Source organism: Urocampus carinirostris, chromosome 12 (assembly GCF_059441175.1).
Source record: "Urocampus carinirostris isolate Australia breed hairy pipefish chromosome 12, RoL_Ucar_1.0, whole genome shotgun sequence".
Classification (NCBI taxonomy): domain Eukaryota; kingdom Metazoa; phylum Chordata; class Actinopteri; order Syngnathiformes; family Syngnathidae; genus Urocampus; species Urocampus carinirostris.
In genome coordinates, this window is record NC_142360.1 from 15,095,889 (window position 1) to 15,115,962 (window position 20,074).

Consider the following 20,074-nt stretch of genomic DNA (forward strand, 5'->3'; position numbering starts at 1 on the left):
TGGGAAATTGCCACATTTTATCTTTGCAAAAATTGCCTGCCATTGTTCAGTTTCTTTGCTTTCAAGATTCAAAGTGTTAATAGTCATATGCACGGTACAGAAACCACCATTCCCTGCACAATGAAATTCTTACTTTGCGTCCACACAGTTGCCAGCGTAATGAAACTAAGAAACTATATACATGTATACATAAAAGAATATTACGAATATCAAAAAGATACAAATACAAGATTAACTCAAAATGAGTTAAAGTAATAGGTTAAAAATAAGATAAAACACAGTTGAAAGTGACTGTAGTGCAAGAATAGTTCAAGTATTTATTCCAGTGATCAACCGTGTAACTGTAACATTCATCGTTATCAGTAGGTGGCAGCAGAAAACTCTTTTCTTTTATGTTGTCGTTATATGTTCGTAAGGTAGTACGGTGACAATGACTTGTAAAACTTAGAATGTAAAACAGGTGCGTCAAACAGGAAGCCCTCAGGCCAGATCAGGCCCGCTAGGGGATTGAATCCCACCCGCAAGACAACGCTAAGGGAAGTGCACGAGAAAAATGAGCTGCAGGTTGAAATATGTCCACTTGATTTTGCCAAAGCCAGGTGGCTCTCACAAAAGACGCTGTTGTTGTATTTCTTGTTTCTCTCTCTCTCTCTTTCTCTCTCTCTCTCTCTCTCTTTCTCTCTCTCTCTCTCTCTCTCTCTCTCTCTCTCTCTTTCTCTCTGTCTCTCTCTTGCTCTATCTCTCTCTGTCTCTTTTTTCTCTTTCTTTGTTCCTCTGTCTCTTTCTCTCTGTGTCTTTTACCTTGTTTTGCTCTGTCTTCCTTTTTCCTTTTATCCCTCTTTTCTCTCTTTCTACCCTTCTCTCTTTCTACCCTTCTCTCTTTCCCTCCTTTTTTTTCTGCATTATGAGGACCAGCTGACAAGCTCTTGGACTGTCGCCTTGGCTGTATGGGTTTACTGCAGGGGTTGGCAACAAGCGTCTCTGGTGCCGCATGCGGCTCTTTGGCACTTTCTAGTGGCTACCCTAATCTTTTTTCAAAAGTGTTTGATTATTATGTTTTCTTTTTGAGGTCAAATGTCTGTTTAATTGAAAACTAAAATATAACTAAATTAAGCAGTTTTTTTGCCATTGTGTGAGAATGTTTTTGTTTTTCAGTATGTGGTCAGAAAAAAACACTCAAAAAGTAGACAGAGAAATAAAACTGAAAAAAATTAAATTAAAAGTTTGAGGCCATGCTGGTACCTGAATTGTGAATATTTATAACACTGAAATGTTAATCATATTTTTGAATAAAAAGATTGATTCTGTTTTCCATGTGTCGCTCATTCTTGTTCCATAAATAGACATGTTTAAAGAAACTTTTTATTTGTCGAGTTTGTCAGTGCTTATTCAACACTACCAAGTGATGATGTGAACAAGAATTTTAAGTCTGCTCCTCCATCTATTTAATTGATGAGTCCTCCCATGTACCGTATGTAAACCAAACGCAAGTTCCATCCTGTTCCTTTCCAACAAAGACGTATTTCAGTCAGCTTTTATTGCATCATTGTTAATGTCGAAAAGCTGTGCTGACAAACTCAGCGACACGTGATGATGTCCAGGTTTGGCACATTACTGAAAAAAGTAGTTAGTGTTACTAATCACTTCATTTAAAATCTAGCTCATTTACTCCCCAGATTACTGAAACCATAAAGTACACTGAAAGTAACTATATAGTTACAACTTACGTTATATAATTGCATGAAAGACAACCCCCTAAGATGCTTCAAAGTAGCCACATAATAAAAGAAATAAAAGAAAATGTGTACAGGAACCTGTGAAAGCAGTGATCCCTTCGCATTTCTTGGCTTTTGCAATCTTGAGAGCTTTCAGACGATTAGTTAGCCGAGACACTCCATATCGATTTTGTCTCAGGGTTTCTAACCACATGAAGATCTCCTTCTCTAATTATGGATACTGTTTGTAAGGTTTTCTTTTTTCTTAAAAAAAAAAAAAAAAAGAACTCAAGGCATTGGTAATTATTTGCTTATGTTGGCACCATTGATTGAATTAATTTTTTGTTCCTGTATGAAGCCACACGCTACCTACCATTTGCTACTAGTGACACACAACCAAATATGTGCATATAAGCTGGTGGAGAATATATGCATGAGAAGAAATTCCGGATTCACCTACTCTATGGTTTAGATGGCACTACCATAACTGTTATCAGATGTACTTTGTAAGTACAGACGCTCCCCTACTTACGACCATTCGACTTACGCAAAACGGTAGATGATTATCCGGACATTGCTGTAAGTTAGATTTTGTATCGTGTGCACCTTTGTCCGAGTACAGGACATGACTGTTGTGCTTCTTTCCGCCGCTACAGGCGTGTGTGGCGCTGAGAGATGTCACCCAGTATTCACCCCGAAGAAGAAATCCGCCTTCTACTTTATAGTTCGTGTAATGTATCTCTAATGCGCTAAGAACTTTGACATTTTTATTGTTTAATCTCTCATGCATCCATTCAATATGGTTGGTAAAAAAGAGGCGAGCCGTTTCTTTTGAAACAAAAGTGGAATAAGAAAGAGTGATGCGGTTGAGAAAATGGTTGGATCGCTTTTTTCGCCCACTTTCTACCACAGAGGAGGAAGTAGCCTAACTCTTGAAGCCCATCCTCCACAAGTACGTTAAACTTCATTTTATTTATCTTTACAGAGCATATTACTTTATGAAATTTTTATTTTTTTAGTACAAAATGATACAGGTTACTTATACAACCCTTAAACATACTCATATAAACCGTAAACATACAAAATATAACACTGAAGCAACTTAAGGGGTTTTGGGGTTTTTAAGGGTTATTGTTCTATCTTCGTTATTCATTATCTATTATCCGTTATCGGTCAGTTCATAATACGCTACAAAGCCTAGGAGCCGGGACACTTACTCTCAGCCAAAAGGCCAAGCTAAGGTCTTAGCCCTAAAGCCTTGCTGCGATCATTGCGAATGCACCAAGTTAAGGTCCTAGCATTAAAGCCTTGCTGCGATCAATGCGAATAATAATAATAATAATAATAATTTCCTTGTATTGTCATTCTGTGTAACAATGTACACAGAACGAAATGTCGATTGCACCTGACCCGTTGTAGCGAGCCGATGCAGCCGCAGCCAACAGAGGGCGCCGCCGACCACTTTTTAAGTCTTAGGAATGACTCGGCCGGGGCGCGAACCCGAACCTCCCAGTCTCAAAGCGGGCGCCTTACCATCTAGGCTACTGAGCTGGTATGCACCGTTCCCGGAGGTACTGCAATACCGGGCCGATGCGTGGAAATTCAACTTACAAACAATTTTCTGGAACCAATCTTGTTCGTAAGTAAGGCAGCGTCTGTATATATAAGCAACCATTGTGTTAGTAGATTGAGGGTTGTATGTGAAAATATCAAATGATCTGCATTTATATAGCGCCTTTTAAGTCAAGACTTCCCAAAGCACTTTACAGTGTGCTTCACATCTTCCAATAGCGGCCGTGCAGCCATGTAAGGTTATTGGGGGCATTAGGGGTTCAGTGTCTTACCCAAGGACACTTCGACATGTAGCACGGAGGAGCCGGGAATTCGAACTGCGATCTCTTGATCCCAAGACGAGCTCTCTACCGCCTGAGCCACTGCCGCCCCTGATGAATTATGCAGTAATATGAATGAAGTATTCTACGGTCACAGAACATTGAGTATTGCAGTTACGCTTTATCTTTTATGAGGTAATGACAGTTGAATTTCTGAATCGTATTAGTAAAGGATTACCTTACTCGTTACTGAGAAAAGTATTTGCATTTCAGGACTGTGTTTCTTTGCAAGCCGTTAGTCCCAACTCTGCTGATGGCATGAATCACGAGTACAGTATGATTCCGAAAATATTCTTGGGACAAAAAAGGATTTCCAAATATGGCCGGCCTCATCACTCGGACTTTGAAAAGCTGGCCGACATACATAAACATTTTTGGATGAAGGAATCAATGGAATGCAGGCACACTTATCATAACCTCACGTTTTAACAAAATCAAAGTCGGCGTTTGTCACAGCGAGTGAAAGGCAACGTAAGCGAAGGCCTGCGGTGTCCTGCTGGACGAGAGTCTTAAATCCACTTTGATGACATTCTTGCGTGAGCTGTCATCCCGGACGTGGCATTCCTCTTTCTTTTTCAGCATGCAGGCACTGACTCACCGCTGATGCATCCTTTTGATGTCTGTGTTTGGGACCTCCCGAGTTTTTATCTCCTGCCCGCCACTTTGTTCCATGGTTGGTGTTGGTGAGGGTTGGCGCAAATGAAAGAACATTGTCATAAACATGTGGCTTGCCTGCGTCATCTCATCAGGGCCAATGATCTGACTCAATAAATACAAAATTGTTAGTGAAAAATCAAATTTTCTGGCTAAATCCAGAGTGATCACAGTGGCGCAGTACTTATGACTGTTTCTTTGCTTTTACTTTCAAACATTCATTTATTACACAGGACCAATCCTGCCATGTATAGAAATAAATGTATCCAAGAAAAAATACCAACAAATATATGCCATATAAAAAACATAATTTAATCACTGCAATTTGGTCATATATGTATACAAAAGAACTGCTCGGGAATAAAGCAACCCTGTCCATTTTGACTGTTTTGCTCATTTTACCTTCTTTTTCCCAATGTGGGTAGAAAACAGAATTAAAATTAGCAAAATGATCTACCACATGCTAGCTAAGACAATTTTGCTTATATAAAATATATAAATATTTAATTTATGAGAAGGATGGGCGCTATCAGGTTGTACTCGCCCAAGAAATGATGCCCCGCCAACTCAGTTGGTTATTGGGTCCGTTAACCGTGAAGCATAGCTTAAAACTACGTGAATTAAGCGTAAAATAAATAAAGATTTTGGACAATGGGGTAAGGTTTTTTTTTTTTGGCAACTCTTTAGCAAAATTTGGTATGGATTCTAGTCACTAGCGGCTGTGCATCAATAAATTTGTCTCCCAGGTAGACATTTGAAGAGTAGCAATGCTAGACACTCTTGCATCCATCATTACTAAACAAAGTATCTTTAGTACGTATATAATTAGACTAGCTCTAGTACGCCTGCGTACTCGTTATGTACGTCTATTAGCATTGAATGTGTTCTCCTTTGTGGCTTTTTTCACTAACCCACAGAGCGGCAGAAATGGCGTATTCATGTTGTCGAGCAGAGAAAAACTGAAAGGCCTTATTTGCTTTTTGCCTGAAAATCAAGGTAAAGCTCTATACACGAGGATTTTGAACAGGTTGGCTGCAAATGTCAGGGGGCGGGGCTCAATCGGCTGTGCTAAACAATTGGCTCGGCTGACACGATTGAGCGCCAGCATCGCTGAGCCGTGATTGGCTGCTGAAACCTCCTGATGTTGCCTCCACCAGTCCTCGGCAGTCAGGTGACTGTGATGAAGCCGAAGCAACGTGATCAATCTGTCGCCGCAACGGAACCGGCTAATAGGCGCTAAAAGCGTTGATGCAAAAAGGAGAACACACATACACTCACACAACAAAATGTCATCCAGCCATCTTGGAAGATTATTGGATTTTCATCAGAACTGAAAATGCTTGACCCTTTATTTTTATCTTTGGGATTCATCCCTTTCCCAATTTAGAAATACTGCATTTTTCGCATTGTAAGGGGCAGCGGACCCCCAAAAATGAGTCTTTTGTGATATACTTTTCTTGTTAATGGTGCACTGGACTTTAAGGCACATGGAACAAAAAATATAAACAAACAAAGGTATTTTTCAGCGTTTTCTAAAATATAAGGGACACCCAAAGACCCCAAATTCGCTGAAACTTTGAACATACTCTTTATGTACGGAAAAAAGGAAAAGGCACGTGGGTGTATCATTATATTTGTGGAAATGCAGTTCAATTGATAATTATCACTGACCACAATATAAGCGATGGGCATCGAACCTGTAACATGATGGTAAGAGAACCAAACACAAAACCACCAGGCCGCTAGGGACATAGATGATATTGGAAAAGGCAAGGTCTTATCTCATTATAACACTATTTTTAGTTACGTTGCCAGCATTGTAAGTGATAAATGTTGAGTATGTGCTGCCGTAAGTTAATATAAGGACGACAGAATTACTTCCTACAATATCTATTTCTTAACTCAGTTCGTTATCTTGTATGCTTCGTGAGTTTTTGTGAGTCAGCGGTAAAATGCTATACTTTCATGGTAACCAACCTTTTCTGTATTACAGGCCGGTTTAATGTATTACAATATTCTCACTGCCTATGACTAAAAGTTGCGTGATGATGACATGAAACCCAATGCATTGCTAGTAACATAGTTAGGTCGATAGAATCTGCCGCAGCAACATGGGTTCAAATCCCGTTGCATCCAATGTTTGCAATAATAATAATAATTATTATTTTTATACTACTACTACTACTACTACTACTACTACTACTACTACTACTACTACTACTACTACTACTACTACTACTACTACTACTACTACTACTACTACTACTACTAATAATAATACATTATACTTCAAAGCGCCTTTCAGGAAAACCAAGGTCTCTGTAAACAGACTACAAAACAACAATAAGGCAAGAATAAAAACAGGCAAATAATACATAGCAAATAAAAACATAGTAGAGTTAAAAGGGTGCGGTATGTGAGGCAGATAATCAAAAAAAGGCAAGTCTGAGGAGGATGTTTTCGAGTCCAGATTTGAAGGTGGTTAGGGTGGCGGAATTCCGGATGTCAGGCGGCTATGAGTTCCAGAGCTGGGGGGTAGAGAGGCTGAAAGCTCTGTTCCCCGTGGAGCTGAGACGGGCAGCAGGAATAGTGGAGGGAGGAGGAATTATGGTCAGCAACCTTGGATATATGCCTTATTTATATATATATATATATATATATATATATATATATATATATATATATATATATATATATATATATATATATATATATATATATATATATATATATATATATATATATATATATATATATATATATATATATATATATATATATATATATATATATATATAATATATCACAAACGGTGCACCCTACAATCCGGTGTCCCTTATGGTGCAGTAAATACTGTACAATTAAATTAAATTAATGTAGTTTATAGAATATAAATTAACATTAGGACATATTTTTTCACCAATAAATTAAAAAAATTATTTCATTAATGGTTACGGTCCAAAGTATTGTTTTTGGCCAGCTAGACAGCTAGTGAATGATGTTTAAAATAACCAAACCTTTTTCTTAGTTGCTGTTTTTTAGGGAAATGGCCTCAACCATTACCCCTATACCCCTATAAGGTTGCTCTTAGACTAAAAACAAAGAATAACATAATTCCTGTTAGCTTGCTAGTTAACAAAAACATTTTAATCTAAGCTAAGAAATGCTAACGACAATTCAAACAACAGTATGTAATTTTGTACAAAATGTTGCTATAAACAAAATTCTTCATTTAGGTAATCACCATTCATTTCATAATTATGGACAGTTATTGTCCAAAGAAACAACAAAAAAGAAGCAATGAGTGTTTGAAAGTTGGCTTCTGAGCTGCGTTTTGGTAACCAAAAGGGGAAGTCGAATTCCACCTTATTTGTTTCACAAAAGCAAAACAGTTACCATATAGAGTATCATTTAATTGTAAGTATGCATTTCTAATTTTACTCACTGTGTTTTCTGGTATGTATGGTGCACCAGACTATAAGGCACTCTTTCAAATCTCTGGCCAATTTTTTTTTTTTATATGTGTTTTATAGTTTCAACAATATAGTAATCTGAAATTCAAAAAGCATTAAAATTAAGTTCATTCTGCAAACGTAGTCATAGAGTGAATTGGATTCCAGTTTTGCCAAAGTTCTGCAACATGTTGGTGAAATCCAGCAGACAGTTCTTCTGGCTGTGTCAGATGGAAAGTAATGTGTGGGGCTTCCAAACGAATCAGGCGGGCCAGTGGGGGGCGGGGGGCTGCCTCAGCAAGAAAAACAGTACATTCTCTGCTAGGCCTTTTTTCTGGAGGGATTCGAAATTGGTTTTAAGACCTGAGTGATGCTATATTTCACAAACGCAAAGCTCTCTATTGTAGTATGTTGGGGACATACTGTATCTAAAGAATGCCTGTTTGTTTCCAATCGTGATGGGTTGTGACGATGAGCATGTTGTGACCATCTGACAGATGGTACAAGAAATATTGAATTTGCTAGCTTGATAACATTCAGGTACAGTGGCTTGCAAAACTATTTGGCCCCCTTGAACTTTGTGACCTTTTGCCACATTTCAGACTTCAAACATCAAGATATAAAACTGTAATTTCTTGTGAAGCATGAACAATAAGTGGGACACAATCATGAAGTGGAACACACTTTATTGGATATTTTAAACTTTTTTAACAAATAAAAAACGAAAGCGTGGGTGTGCAAAATTATTAGGCCCCTTTACTTTCAGTGCAGCAAACTCTGAATGATTCAATGTTGATCTAAATGACTAACGATAATAAATGGAATCCACCTGTGTGTAATCAAGTTTCTGTATAAATGCAGCTGCTCTGTGATAGTCTCAGAGCTCTGTTTAAAGCGCAGAGAGCATTATGAAGAACTGAGGTGAGCGTCACCCCATATTCTTTGGTCTCACTATTGTCCTCTGCCATTAGGCATGAGGATTGCGGGCCTCATTCTTCATCTGCAGAGGTACCAATTACCAGTTACCAAACACAGTACAGTAAGACCTCGGTTATCGCGGTTAATGGGGACCAAAACCACCCGCGATAAGTGAAAATCCGCGAAGTAGCGGCGCACCTTCGAAAAAAAAAAGAAGGGCTGCTGTGCATTTAATGGCTCTACATGGCGCTACACGGCCTCAATGGCTCCGGCCGACGGACAGACGGCCGCGGGAGAAAGGGGTAGCTGGGGGGACCTGTGGGGTTAGGGGGGGAGGTGAAGCGGAAGCCGCACCGAAACCGCTCGCCGGGAAACGAGAACGGCGCGCCGTGCTAGGGTCGTCGGCCGCAAAAAGTGAAAATCTGCAAAGTAGCGACGCCCCTTCAAAAAAAAAAATTAAAAAAAATTAACCATTACAGACCGCGAAGCTCTGAAGCCGCGAACGTCGAACCACGAAGTAGCGAGGTCCCACTGTAATACTGTACGTTAAATCCCAATTGTATTCATTATATTCACAATAGAATGTGAGAATACTATGATTTTCAAGTTAAATGAAGAAAAACTTCAACACTAAATAAATACAACCTTTTAATATATTTTGCAATTCATACTACCATCATTTCAGGTGAGGCAAAACCTCACCTGCCTCCCCTTACAGCATGTTACTGGTGGGAACCCTTCACTGTGAGTTTCTTATCCAAGCCATGCTCGCAGTCTATTGGGATGATAACAAATTATCAAGTGAAGGTCTTTTGAAAACTTAAAAGCACTTACAAACATCCTGATCCATAATTAAAAACAACGACAATACACATTCAGAAGCCAGAGCTTTCTTTTTGAATATTATAAGTTCCATTTGGTTGTCTAGCACTGTGAGTCCAGTGTAATATATGCCTGGGGGAGGCCTGGTTCGTGTAAGGCGTCCTCCTTCCCATTGAGGATCGTCTCCGCAAAATTTTTTTCAAATGACAAAAAAAAAGGCATCACCTTTGTGTCAAAGATAAAATGTATTCATTTCACGCCCATTGATCAGGGGTTGGGAACATATGGCTCACGAGACAAGTGTGGCTCTTTCAATGAGCACATTTGCCTCAGAGATAAATATTTACTATTTTAACACATTAAACGCTTGAGACAGTAGCGCTGTAGGACATTGTAGGACAAAAGTTACAAGCAAGTTCGACATCTGCCTTCTACCAGTTTTGGCATATATTTTGAGGGCATAGTTTGCTCAAGGTATTTGAAAAAAATAACGAATGATCCATGAGTTTTTTGAGGAACTTTTGAGACGAATTTTCGTGGATTAAAAAGAAAAAAAATCACATATATAAAACAGAGGACGAATAATGACCACTTCCTTTCGAAGTTTAGAACTGTGACTATGTAACATAGCTAAAGGTCTGAATCATTTCTGTTTGCAGTATTTGGTGACATATTTACAGAAAAACTCTGCTTGCACCTTGTTTTAAATACCATTGTTCGCAACAAAAATGGTGGTCGAAATTCGACTCACTGATCTTAAAGGTGGTGTCCGTAACAGAAATGTGCACTGGCTGATGGCATTTTCTGGCTGAACTCATCATTGCTACTCCTTCTGTTGCGCGTGCAAGTATGTGATATTTTTAGATTCGCTCAAATGAACGCTACCTCTTTCATATTTTGTGGGATTGTGTTGGCTTTTGGACTGTATTTAAAATAGTCCTTTTTTACTTTCACAGTTTTTATTGTTGAATAAAAGAAAACCACGAGCACGTGCATTAAATCACTCTTGCCCCAACGCCTCCTTACCCATAGAGTAATGTGCTCAGTGGGCAGAACATGGATGGTAAAAGTAACATAAAAGCAAACAAGCACGGTGGAATAAAACATATAAAGGCTATTTAAACTCAGTTGGGCATTGTTGACACATACATTGTACAGAAAATACTTCATTTTACTCTTTTTAAGGACACCACAAACTCACCCCACTGTTAAGTAACTGCAAGAAGGAGAACTATTTCAAGTAGGAAATTTCTTGATATGGAACACAAACTCTGGCATTATTATGATACTTTATGAAATTATCAAACGTCACCCAGTGAAATAAATTGCACTGAAGAGTTAACCTTTGTATAGAGAGCAGGTTCTGTGGCTTTGCTGATTTTTTTTTTCTTAAAACAAGCACAAAAAGGGTTTCAAGGCTCTTTGAGTCAATAAAGTTCCCTACTCCTGCTATAAATTATTGTGAAATGTTTTAAATCACAGGATATGTCTTTTTTCTCGGTCATCCACATTTCTGACAGACTTCAGTTTTACTCACTTCCCTACTTATGTCTCAAACGTTGGTGAATACATCAAAAACACATGCACACACAACCTCTATTTACACTTGAGTGATGTTGGTGTTGCAGCTCGCCTGCCTTTCGGTGTGAATGGTCTGAATCCGGAGCACCATGTACTTTTGTGGCTTCTTGCGGCACTTTCAACTTCGCCAGACATGTACACCCTGATTCATTTACTCTAAAATACATGTTGCGGCCACCGCAGTAGTGTGTCATTAGAAATCACTTGACAGAGACATGGAACACAAAAAAGCCTCAACGCTTCTTTCTTTAAATTACTCTTCTCCGGGGAATCTCGGCGCCCCCCAAAAAGGAGGAAGTAAAATAGGGCTGAGGGTTTAAAAATGTTGATATATATTAAATATATATATATATATATATATATATATATATATATATATATATATATATATATATATATATATATATATATATATATATATATATATATATATATATATATATATAAATGTTACTTGTGTTTTTCACATAGTTTTTTGTTCCCCCCGACCAACAGTAGAGCATGACATCCAAACCACAGTGCACAGTCTCTCAGGGAAGGCCAGCATTTCTTTTAAATGTGTTTTGTACTTGATGGCGCTCCAGAAGTCTAATTACACTTGGCTTAAAGGCAGAGACACCCCAATGTCAAAGACAGACTCTACAAATCACTGTCATTAGTGGGAAAATATTATTTTTCTATTGGTTTGAGGGCTTGGCATAACAATATAAAGGCATAGCAAATGAAAGCAATATACTATTTACAATTGTAAACGGACAGGAATGGCAGTTACGTAAAACCGACAATTGGCTGTAAACGCCTTTTATTTGAAAGTCAGGATATAATCAGAAACCTGTGGCTTTGCATGGGAGAAAAAGCGCGTTTGCAATTTTTGTGTGTAAAACTTAATGAGTCTGTGTATGTTTGCACAAGCGCTCCTTGTTTTCCCCTCCTCCCTCACACACACAATTTCTTTACTTCATTAGGACAACAAGCACCAAATATTTTTGGTTGGAGCTCAAATTCTCATGAGGAATTTCACAGTGAGATGCTGCAAAAATAGATTATATTATACGCTCAGGTAATATGAATATAGTGTGCCCACAAACTTCCAAATACCGATGGCTTCATTTTTGGTGACACACACATACCCAAACACACCCACATACATGCGTATCTTTAATTTACTGTGCAATTTCAGACACAGGGAAGAAAATTCAGCCTGGGAAAATATTCATGGTGGTCGTGGCAGGGCGTGGGGGAGCACAGGGGTCAGGGAGGCCAGGACGGACATGCGCCGAATTCTATTTGTTGACGTGGGCGGAGCTCAAAACTCCTGTGATTACCATCTGTCTGTAGTGAAATATTTGAAATACGGTTCTTTCTTGATATCTGCATACAAGCATTTGATTTAAAAAAATATTGATTGTTTTTGATTAATATAAGTTGTATTGTATTTACAGCTAACTAAAGAAAGCCTGCAGTAGTAGTGATTGACCCCACTCAGTGTGTTGCCAGGGCACAGTGCAGAAACACAGATTAGAACAGTCAAGTCAAGTCGAGTTAATTTGTATAGCCCTAAATCACAATAAGCCTCAAAAGACTGTACATACTACAGACTATTACAGTTAACTGTCGTCTTTTTTCGGGAAGGGATCTGTACATGGAAAGTCAGGTCGTGAGGCAACAGTATCCAGAACACCAGAGGCAACAATTGACATTAAAGAAGCGGGTGATGTGTCATTGTTCCAGTAAACCAAAACAACGCAGTTCAACAGGCGGCAGGGATTTTGTATACCGGAAGAACAAAGACCTGAGACAAGGGTGTTTGGGACGTGACAGGGAAGACAAAAAAATAGCAGGGAATCTATGGTATGGAGTACTAATCAAGGGAAGAAAATTGAACATGGAAGAGAGTGCCCAAATGAGGTAAGGTTGAGAGAGAAAGAGAGAGAGAGAGAGAGAGAGAGAGAGAGAGAGAGAAGAGAGAGAGAGAGAGAGAGAGAGAGAGAGAGAGAGAGAGAGAGAGAGAGAGCGAGAGAGAGAGAGAGAGAGAGAGAGAGAGACCTACAGAGTAAAAGGAACCTGAGTTCTGTATTTTCTGGACTACTAGAGGCCCCTGAAAACCATGTACTAGCCAGGAACTCGGAAGTATGGTAAATAAAATTGGAAATGCATAATTGCAATTTAATACTACTATAAAAGCATTTGAAGGAATTTCATGTGTCTTATATTATGTTGCACCTTATATTTCAGGGACTAATTTGAAAATCTGGACAATACGGAAATTTCTTGGAACCGTTTTTGCCGTCGTGTGTCCCTTCAAACGGCCTTTCATTTCAATCTACCGCCTGATTTTTGTTTAAGAGAATGCTGAAGTTTGGAAAATTCGTCCAAAATTTATAAAAAAGACACAAACAAACCCAAAACAAGTCTCAACTTTCAAAAGTTAAGTGGTCAGTTCAGCGTTGTTAAAAATCAGTGTTACTTAAATGCTGAGCACAGCATTGGAATAGAAAAATCAATTATTCATCCACTTCGTTTTGATGGCGATGTTTAACTAGATTAATGACAAAACAAATAATTGTTGTCATTTCTTTTTACTGATAGTACTATTGATGTTATGCACTTCATTGAGAATTTTTTGTCTGAACTTGCTGTTTAACAAGAAATGCATCATAATTTTGCTTCCAACCTTTCTTGCCACAGATGAGAGGGGTACTTACAGTTTCCACTTCTGATCACATATAGAAAAAAATGAATTATACATTTCCTTTTAGGTTTTGTGATTTTTCTAATTGTAGCAAAACAAATGGATGTGCACAATGCTTTTCAGGCAATGCATTGAAAGTCAAATTGTTGTATAAAAACATTAAATCTAAAATAATGCAATAAAATATGAGGATCTTTTTATATCCATGGTTAACTCATTCAGTGCCAGTGAAAGCCAACTTTTGCATTCGAGGCAGAAATTTCACTTCGGTGCTTATTTTTACAATATTTTTTTGTGATATATCCAATATCTAAACAATGCTTCCCATCAAAACAAAGGGAACATTGCTTGCAAAATAACATTTTATTGCCAGAACATGGAAGTTAACTGATGTTTCTGGGGAAGGTATCCCATGATCCGTGTCGTTATGGCGATCGCGCAGGGACACAAAACGTCAGCCCTCTCTGACGATAATGAAGGCACTTTGATATCTTTCTTTAGAAAGAGCGAGCTTTGAAGCATTCAGTTTGTTTTTAAATCTTGGCTTTTCTCACCACACTGCGTATATAAGGCGTATGGGCCGGCACCTACACACTGACATTCGTTATCATACGGTGAATTCAGGAACAAAACTTGGCACTATGTGTGTTGACAAGGATCTGATCAAAGCTATTCCTGCCATCTACTGGTGATTTATAATACTGAAATCATTCCCAGAGGTTTGATACTTATTGAAGGGCTGCATTTTTACGTTTGGGCGCTCAGGGAGAATGCTTCTGAAAATGAATGTATATCATATGGCACTAAAAGGATATTGTGTATTACTTAGCACCTCCTGGTGGTAAAAAAAATGAATTCATTACAAAAAAGAGTGTTCCTTCGAACAATAAGCAAACTACAACTTTGTGTTTAGAATGGTCTCCCCCAAACATCTTCGACTGTATTAGTAGAGAAATTCACATTGTGTCAATGGTAGAAAACAAAGTTTAGCATAAAGTTTATTTTGGTGTTTCAAATCAAACCAAACATGATTTCGGTGCAACCCAATTGATGTGTCGGGTGTTGAGCTTGCTGTGTGCAGAGTTGCACGTTGCCAGCGCTAAGATCTGAATCCTCTTAGTGCGATCGGCCTTACATAGATGCTGAGTAACACTCTCTGATCCCGTCTTCATTGGCGGGGCGTACGAGCGCATTAGTTTTAACGCTCGTAGGCCGAGCAGCCCCGTGTCACCTTTGCAGGGGGAAAAGGAAAGCAAAGGGCTTAGCATGGCTAACCAGCAGGGGAAGTGTCACCTGAGTTGGTCATCCCAAAAAGCATGACTTTCTTGTAATCTCCCTCCCACAGAAGGAGCTCTAATGCTGCTAAGTACACATCTCTATCCTCAAACATTCCTCTTAGTGCCAGACACCCCTGAAAAAAACTCCCATTGATTTACTGTATAAATTGAAAAGTATGGAAATCAGAGCTTTCAATACTAGAATTTAAATAATATACACAAGAAAAAGGAAATATATCTAAACGCTTTTTCTTCTGCAAGTAAGATATTGATAAATTAAAGGACAAATTTAAATTTTGAAAATAGTGTTTATTATAAAGGAGTTTAATTTCCTCCCCTAAAGGAGATCTGACACAGTTTTTAATATGGTTTTTGGAAATAATGTAGATTGGAAAGAGGTTCAACTCACAGGGAGTACATTTTTACTTTTATAAGTATTTTAACTGCATCCTTGCCTTGTATACGCACACCTTTTTTTATATTATCAATGCATTTACATGTAGGGTACGTCGTTTGAGGTGTCCAACTTATGGTTTTTGAGTTTTTCCTTGCTCTTATGTAGATTTTAGATCTGGGGTTGGTCTTATAGTAGTATGTAGTCCGTAGTCGGTACAGCCCTTTGAGACTTCTTGTGATTAAGGGCTATACAAATAAACATGACTTGACTTGACCTGACTACTATAAGAACTGTTCTGTAATCCCTGTCTAAAGCAGGGGCATTAAACTCATTTTCTCCTAAGGGCCACGTCAGTCCTCTAAGGGCCTGATGTAACTTTTACATGTTTCTAAATGTAATTAGTATGTAAAGTACACTTAACTAATCTTTCATGTAAAGTAATTCTGAATCTATTAGTTTTTGAAGTCGCAAATATTACAGTTGCATTGAAAAACATATCACTACACAGATATAATATGTTATAAATTGAATACAGTGATACCTCTACAGATGAGCTACTCAAGGTGCGAAAAACTCCATCTTCTTTCGAGCAAAGAATTTGCCCGCAATAAAAGAGAATCCAAGTAAGAAAATTTCTAGAGATTACTCCGAGAGACCAAAGCCTTAAAATAATTGTATTATCATTGTTTTTATTTATTATTGTATCTTAATTTTCAATTCCTATTTGAGTGTGTTTTTAGTGACCAGGATGGTGTTTTGTGATAGCTATTTAGGTTTAATGTGGATGCTTTTAGGAGGCCCGGAACAAATTCATTGGCTTTCAGTAAATTTCGTATTGGGGCAATTTATTCCAAGACAAGAGCAATTAAAAATATGAGCACAATCCAGGACAAATTCTTCTTCATTTTTAGGGTAAATTATTTCTCAAATCCGCTCTTTTACATTGATATGAAATGCTTGCGTCTCGTGGCAAACAGCTGTCATGCATCGTGGGAAATGTAGTTTCACCTGTTTATTTTTTGACGGTTAGACACTTTAAGGTCTCGGGGGCCAGATAAAATGATCTGAAATATCGCCCACGGGCCATGGGTTCTTACATGTGGTCTAAAGCATCAAAAATGATAAAGCCATGGAAGAGTTTACATTAAAAGCAAAACTGTTAACGTGAGAGAAAAGGTTGCTGTTACATTTAAATATGGACACAATCTGCTTAGGAGTGTAATTATAGACAGACAGATTTGCAAAACAGTTGCTCATAAAAGCTTTCATCAAAGCACAGCAGCATTGGGAGTCATTGTGGAAAACACAAACAACGCTGTTACCATGTTTATTCAATTATTCTTGTTTCTCTTCAGGCGGCACGGCGGCTGAGTGGTTAGCGTTTCTGTGGCACAGTTCTGAGGTCATGAGATCAAACCTTACTGTGTGGAGTTTGCATGATATCCCTGTGCTTGCATAGGCTTCCTCCCGGCACTCCGGTTCCAGGTTAGTTGACCGGTCCAAATGGTCCCTAGCTGTAAATGAGGAAGAAGAATAGGAATGGATTTGTGCCAAATTAATCGATTTATAATTATAACAACAATGTATTAATATATATACACTATATCTCATCTCATTAGCCGTACCGCTTATCCTCATTAGGGTCGCGGGGGGAGCTGGAGCCCATCCCAGCCATCTCGGGGCAGTGGGCAGGGGACACCCCGAACTGGTTGCCAGCCAATCGCAGGGCACACAGGGACAGACAACTCATTCTCTCATTCACACCTAAGGACAATTTGGACCGGCCAATTCACCTGAAATGCATGTTTTTGGAACGTGGGAGGAAACCGGAGTGCCCGGAGGAAACCCACGCAAGCACGGGGAGAACATACAAAGTTGCCAGCCAATCGCAGGGCACACGGGGACAGACAACTCACTCGCTCAGTCTCACCTAGGGACAATTTGGACCGGCCAATTCACCTGAAATGCTTGTTTTTTGGAATGTGGGAGGAAACCGGAGTGCCTGGAGTAAACCCACGCAAGCACGGGGAGAACATACAAACTCCGCACAGTAAGGCCGGGAGCTGGATTTGAACCCACTCAGGAGGTTCCCACGACCTCAGAACTGTGCCGCACACGCGCTAACCACTGCGCCGCCGTGCTGCCCTATATATATATATATATCTATATATCGTTATATATATAGTTATATATAGATTAATATATTAGATATATATAAGATACATATTAGATGTATATAATATATATATTAGATATATATATCAGACAAGGCAGGTGTCATCAAACTTTTGAAGCTGAGAGCTACTTTTTGCTGTTTTTATATGCTTAGTAACACTGGTCTTCACTGGCCAAGTGTTATAGATACTATATGTTTTGCTAATGATTGGCATGGAGGACTGCCGTTTTCATTTAAATTTCTCAAATATCAACTTGTGTTATTTCTATGTTGTTACTTTGTTAATAACAGGTGGAAATTATTAGTCAAGTCAACCACTAAAACATCATGTCAGTTGGTGATTGATTTTAAAAGAATGACCCATCCCTGGTGAGCTAGCTAATTTCAGAAACTACAAACATATTTATCGACTTATTTGTTCAGGCTGAAATTTATTGCACTACTTTTCATTGCACTAATATTCTGAAAAAGAAAATGCAATTACAATGTCTTAGTCTTAGCTAAGTCTCCTTGCACTGCCTTGTGAATATTTTTGCCTATTTATCCGGACATTCTTTTATTTCATTTTTTTCTTTTAATCTCATGTCAAACCTCATTGCAACTTTGTTGTTATCGATTACAATAAAAACGTTTCTCTTGTATTCTTTTCTATTCTATTATTTTCGATTCTATTCTATTCTAATCTATATTTGCAATTTTACCAATCAAAATGTAATAACAGTTTTGTATTTTGCAAATTTGATATTTGTTACGGAACTTGAAGTCGTTCGGTGTTCTGGATGACTGATGTCAGGAATTTGTTTTTCGTTATTCGATGACTGCACTTTTTGGGGACTACTTGACATCTACAAAACAAACAAAGACAGCTTGAATATAAACACATGTAAAGAACAGAACATTCATTGATCAAAATGTACTCTGAAAGAAAAACACAAACCAGATTTTGCAAGATGGAATTCAAAAGTGTAGACACTGCAAATTGCCTGACAGTCTTCAAATCGAGCAAAGGCTGAACGCTAAGTGCGCTGTCAACAGCATTTGCCTTGCATAAGAACTCAAATGTTAATCTGTCAACTCTGAAGCCCATGAGAGGACACAGCGAGTGACCATGCAAATGCTTCGGTGTGAAGCAGTGTCGTTTTTGCTCAGACTCCAGGCAAACAAATAAATCAGTTGAAATCTTTCAGCTCGCAGAAACCACAAATTATGCAGCGCCTTGCGCCAACCAGGCTGATCAAACTTTGCCTCTCCAAGTCAATGATTTATTGGCCCAAAATGTGCTACGTTGTGGGAATGTTACGGAGGCCATTGCAGACTAGAGTGCAGAAATCCATCAAGAAACGTCGGTGCAAAGCCATTTTTAGATTTCTCCAGAGATGTTCAATTGGATTCAAGTCTGAGCTCTGACTGAGACTTTGAAGGACATTCACAGACTTGTCCTGAAGCTACTTTGTTGATATCTTGGTTGTATGCATAGGGTCTGATAGATGAACCATTGCCCCAATCTGAGGTCAAGAGCAATCTAGAGCAGGTTTTCATTCAGGATCTCTGGTTAGATTGTGCATTTATCTTTCTTTCCATCCTGACTAGTCTCCCAGTTTCTAGCGCTGGAATACACCAACTCAGCATGATGCTGCCGATACTCCAGAGATGCCATTTACCTGGTGACGAGTGGTGCCTGGTTTATCTCAAACAAGATGCTGTTGAATCTATGTCTCATCGGACTATGCAATTTTCTTCATGTGCCTTTTAGCGCTCTACAGGTGGGCTGCTACTGTATGTGCCTTTCACCGAGAAATGGTTTCCATCTGGCCACTCTTCCATAAAGGCCTGGTTGACGGATTATTGCAGAAAAAGTTGTCCTTCCTGAAGGTTCTCCTATTTCCAAAGAGGAACACTCCAGCTTTAAGAGAGTAACAATTGGGTATTAGTCACCTCCCTGACTGAGGCATTTCTCCCCCAATCGCTACTTTAGATGTAGGGCAAGCTCATGGTAGAGTCCTTGCAGTTTCGGACATCTTCCTTTGATTTATCACGGAGGCCACTGTCATTGAGACTTTCAAAGCAGCAGATATTTTTTCTGTAACCTTTTCCAGATTTGTGCCTCGGGACTTACCTGTCTCGGAAGTCCACAAACAATTTCTTCAAAATCATGTTTGGTTTATGCTATGACAAACACTGTCAATCGTCCAATAAACTGGATTTACCCTAGATGGACTCAGATGAAGCCTGTGTACATGTGTTTTCTTCGTTTTAACATTCAAATAATTGCCCACGTCTCCTAGAATATTTGTCCACATTGTTATTATGGAGTGCTGAGTCTAGAAACTTGAGGAAAAAAGAAATTGAGTCTATTTTGGAATAACACTGTGAGATATGTTGAGAAAATTGAGGCTCTCCTGAAGTTGCTTTCCCCAAATTTAGTTTTTCGTATATCTCATACTGCTTTGTTAGAAAATCGGAGAGCTCAGCGCAATCAACCAAAACTTATTTGATTT